A 5,608-nucleotide genomic window follows, 5' to 3' on the forward strand; every position below is an offset into this window, starting at 1 on the left:
CTATGTCATTTAATTCCTTCCTGATTAAACAAGCTAGAGTAGATTCTGTTTACATCAATTAAGTCCTGACTGATACAAGACCCAAATGTGGAACAATTATAAATCTTATCTTAATGAAATAAAGAAAAAGATAGTACCATGTGGGAACATTTTAGTAACTTATTCAAACAGTCTCCCTAATGTCCTGTACGAGGATAAGTGCAATTCTCACTCAAATCCTATTTTCTTAGCATTTTGTAAGCACTACTGGTTTTTATAAATGAGCTAAAACTTGGGGCACCTGGGTGGCTCAGACAGTTAAGTGTCTGCCTTTAGCTCAGGTCGTGATCTCCAGTCCTGGGATGGAGCCCCATGTAGGGCTTATAGCTCAGCAGGGAGTCTGCTTTTCCCTCTGCCTTTCCCCCCTCTGCTTCTCTTCCTTCTGCCTCTCACCCTATGCTCCTGTTCTATCCCTTTCTTTCTTAAATAAAATCTTTAAAAATAAATAAATAAATGAGCTAAAAATTGACTAAGGATGAGAAAGGAGGGGAAAATAGCCTAAAAAAAGTAACAGAAACTGCAGGTTATCCTTACTTTTCTTTCATAGCAGGGCTCAGCAAACATTTTCTGTAAAGGGCCAGACAGAAAATATTTTAGGTTTTGTGGCCCATATGCTCTCTTTCACAGTTACTCAGCTCTGCCATTGCAGTGTGAAAGGAGCAAAAGACATTATGTAAATGAATGGGTGTGGTTATGGCCTAATAAAACTTTATTTACAAAAATAGGCAGCAGCCAGATTTGACTTGCAGGTCATTAGTTTGCCAATCCTTCTTCCATAGTAATAGTATCCTAAATTTTATAGATGTACACCACGGCTACTTGGAATAAAGACTGCATTTCTCAGCCTTGCTTGCGGCTAAGGGTGGTCATGTGATTAAATATGATGAGAGGGATACAAAAAGTAGTGTGGGGGTGGAAAAAGCATGCATTTCTGTCTCCTGTTCTCCCTTTCTGCTGACGGGAATGTGGTCACAACGGCTAAAAACTTCAGCAGCCATCTTGGACCAGACAATAATCTCAGGACAGAAAGCCATGCCTTACAAAAATTGACAAGGTAAGAAACAACAATTGTTGGAGAGGATGTGGAGAAAGGGGATCCCTCCTACATTGTTGGTGGGAATGCAAGTTGGTACAGCCACTCTGGAAAACAGTGTGGAGGTCCCTTAAAAAGTTAAAAATTGAGCTACCCTATGACCCAGCCATTGCACTACTGGGTATTTACCCCAAAGATACAGACGTAGTGAAGAGAAGGGACATATGCACCCCAATGTTCATAGCAGCATTGTCCACAATAGCTAAATCGTGGAAGGAGCCGAGATGCCCTTCAACAGGTGACTGGATTAAGAAGTTGTGGTTCATATATACAATGGAATATTACTCAGCTATCAGAAAGAACGAGTTCTCAACATTTGCTGCAACATGGACGGCACTGGAGGAGATAATGCTAAGTGAAATAAGTCAAGTAGAGAAAGACAATTATCATACGATTTCTCTCATCTATGGAACATAAGAACTAGGAAGATCGGTAGGGGAAGAAAGGGATAAAGAAAGGGGGGGTAATCGAAGGGGGAATGAAGCATGAGAGATTATGGACTCTGAGAAACAAACTGAGGGCTTCAGAGGGGAGGGGGATAGGGGAATGGGATAGGCTGGTGATGGGTAGTAAGGAGGGCATGTATTGTATGGTGCACTGGGTGTTATACGCAACTAATGAATCATCGAACTTTACATCAGAAACTAGGGATATACTGTATGGTGACTAACATAATATAATAAAAAAAATTAAAAAAAAAAAGAAAGAAAGCCATGCCTTACAGAATTAACAAGACAGAAGGTGACTAGATCCTTGACATCTTGGAATGTCAGGTAGACTCTTGAATATATAAGAAAGAGGTAAACCATTACCTAGTTTAAACCACTTTGATTTGGGGTTTTTTTTCTGTTAATCACAAACAATCCTAACAGATCAGGCAAGAATTCAAAAAGCACAGTAAATAAATAAGGAGCTGCTCAATAAATAATTTTTATTAAAATAATAAATGACCATGAATTGAAGTCGCCACTACATGAAATGCGGCTATCAGGGGTTGGCTCAAACTATCTAAATGTCAACTTTTTTTTTTTTTTTTTTTTGAGAAAGAGAGAGTGAGCACAGGCAAGAAGGGTGAGGGTAGTGACAGGGGAGGGGGCAGGGCAGAAGGAGAGAGACAATCTAAGCAGACTCCATGCTCAGGGTGTAGCCCAACACAGGGCTCAACCACAACCCTAAGATCATGACCTGAGCCAAAATCAAGGGTCGGGCGCTCAACCAACTGAGCCACCCAGGCGCCCCAATCTAAATGTTAATTTTAATTACAAAATTTAAAATGTATTTAGTTTTTGGTATTTGTAATACCACATTTTTGTATATGAACTTTCTTTGTAGAAAGTAATTTCATATATTCATGATATGAAATGGAGAAAAATTAATTTCATCAAAAGGGAGTAAAACAAGTCTAAATCTAGTTATAAAGTGTAAGTTAAAAATTCATAACTGAAACATTCACCAATTACAGTATAAGCTGCCATTACATATAGTATTTATATTTATATCACAGTTTAGTCACTGTGCTACAGAAATAGCTTCCTTAATTAGTTTTTACAAATATTTCTCTATGCCAATAATACCATTAAAATTGTTTTTCCATCTCTATCCATCTCCTCACGACTTCCTATAAAGAGAGTATCTCATTGGGTACTATTTGTCTTTCTAGGTTAAGAAAAAACAGTCTGAAGTAAGCTCTAACTACGCTCTTTACAACCTTGCTATTCAACGTGTGGTCCTTAAAAAAAAACAAAACAAAAGCAAACAAACAAGAGAGAAAAAGAGACCCATAAATATAGAAAACAAACTGGTGGTTGCCAGAGGAGAGGGCAGTGGGGGATGGGCAAAATGGGTGAAGGGGAGTGGGGGGTATAGGCTTCCGGTTACGGAATGAATAAATCACAGGAATGAAAGTTAGAGCATAGGGAATATAGTCGGTGGGATTGTAATAGTGTTGTGTGGTGACAGATGGTAGTTACTCTTGTGGTAAGCATGGCCTAACATATACAGTTGCGGAATCACTATGTTGTACACCTGAAAGTAATGTAACATTGTGTGTCTACTACACTTCAATTAAGCGAGCAAGCAAGCAAACAAGCAAGCGTATGGTCCTTGGACCATCAGCACCATAGCTAGTTAGGAATGCAGAATCCTGGGCCACACTGCATCATAAGCTGATTTTTAATAAGATCCCCCAGGTGACTTTGTATGCATGTTCAAGTTTAAAATGCTGCTTTTTAATTCTTCTGCACTGACATCCAGTAGCAAATATCCTTTAACTTGTTAGCTCTTTCAATCTCAAAAAAACGCCAACAACCTAAGTAAAATACTTCAGTATTCCTAAACTACCCACCAAACACAATAACTCAGGTCAAATATCAGGAAAACAGAAAAAGAACTAAAATTAAAATATATGTCTCATAGGATCACATTCTTTCCCTTTTGTGATCTCAAAGCACTTCTTTTTACTAGAATGCGCCTAGGATTAGGCTTATCTCAGGTCTTGAGGACAAAGAATGAGATTTTAGTCATAAATCCTTAACAATAAGATGCCATATCTGTAAAGCCATTTGGCGATCCTACAGAGTCTATTAAACTCTGATAATTAAACTAGTGGTTTCATTTCTTGAAGCATCAATGTATTAAGATCCTGATACATAGGCTATTGTATAATACTATTTTCACTACAAATACGTCAGTTTCATGAGTGCTATAAATGAAAGAATTTAAATCTTGTATTTTTTTAGTACTGGCTAACATTCCCAAATGTATGCTTTAGGGATTCAGAGGAGAGCACAGATGTAACTAAAGGTTTAAAAGTAAAAACTTTGAAGAAAAGTTAAAAGCTTCTAGAATTAGAATACTTAAAGGAAATTGAAAAATAATCTTCTAACCTTTGTCAAAGAATGGTTTCTGGCTGTTCACAATCTCTAGCATCCAGAAAAAAAATTAGTTCCATATAAAGGATGAGAATTTCGGTAAGGCATAAAATTAATAATGGAATATCTCTTTCTTTGAGAGTATTTAAAAATATATTGGGTAGAATCCCATCATGATCTAATTGTGGCCTTGACTAGATGCGGAAAGATAGATTCTGTAACTCCTCAAGGTCTTTTTCAAGTTAACATTCAATGAATAGTCTCTGTATAAATAAAATTCCATAGTGAAAATCAACTCAAGCACCTTGTACCTTCCGCCATTCCATTTTCTAAGCTTTGGCTGAAATATTCCGAAATACTGGCAGCTATATTACCTCTTCTGAAGAAAAAATAAGTAGTAATAAGATTCTTGATCCCTTTCATACTGGCAGTTTTAAAGACTTTTAGTGCATTCCTGATACTTCTTTGAATTCATATTCTTATGTACGTAATAAGTTCTTTTCCTGCCAGTTTGACATATCAATTCATGTCTGAATTAAAGGCCTTATTAAACGTCTGAGTCAAAAACAGGAAGATTCATTACAGACTGTTGCCGAATCCCATGCAGTTTCTATCTGGCAACTATAGGGTGACCAACCATCCCGTTTTGCCTGGGATGGAGTGTTTCCCGGGACGGGACTTTCAGTGCTGAAGGCAAGGCAGTTGGTAACTCTATAATTTAATAATACATCTTCCTGTGTGTGTGTGCATCGGTACATCCTCATTTGCACCTGCTCATACACATTCATCATTTTCATATTCTTCTGGGTTTAACTTCACTTTAGAAGACAGAATAACAAGCAAATACATATATACTTCTTTTCAATGTATGGGCTATGCAATGACTGTGCCATGAAGCCAGTAGTTAGCTGTTTATCAACTCATTTTTAGAAAGGGTAAGAAAAGAATCTGAAGTTCAATATCTGTATTGTGAAAGAAAAAAGAAAAATTCCCCGAATAGAGACATCTTATCTTGACTATGGTACAAGTGAACAGTTATTGAAATGGTGCTTCCCTTTCGGCCTTGGTAAATCCATTTTTCCAAGAGTGAGTTCATTTTCATCTTGCAAGGCTGACAGACTGAACTTCACACACTGCAACGGGTGGAGGGCATTCTCTGAGCCAGGTGGCTCGTCATGTGTAACGAAAGGGATTTCACCATCTTGTCAATCTCATTTTTTCAAAATATTCATAAAATGGTAGATTTGGCTGTATCTGTTTCTTTTAAATAGCACTGCAGTGTGAAACAACTGATGCTGAATTATTCAACTTAAAACTTTTTAGACCAAAAAATGTTTCGAGAATATAGGAACATTGATTGAATCAATGAAAATCCATGAATCGAGAATGATACTTAAAAAAAAAAAAAGCCCTCCCCCCAGATGTCATCATATGAGGCAGTTATTAGTAAGTTTTTCCTCTAATAGGGAATATTAAACGTTTATTCTGCTGTTCCAGTTAGACTATATTACAGAGTAACCAAAACAAAACAAAACCCCACTTGATGAGGGAAAGCTCTATCTCATAGAAGAATGTCACAAACTAAGAGAAAAGGAAGGACTGAATT

The sequence above is a fragment of the Ursus americanus genome, chromosome 31, assembly GCF_024610735.1.
Source record: "Ursus americanus isolate L20-20 chromosome 31, mUrsAme1.1.p, whole genome shotgun sequence".
In the NCBI taxonomy this organism is placed as follows: domain Eukaryota; kingdom Metazoa; phylum Chordata; class Mammalia; order Carnivora; family Ursidae; genus Ursus; species Ursus americanus.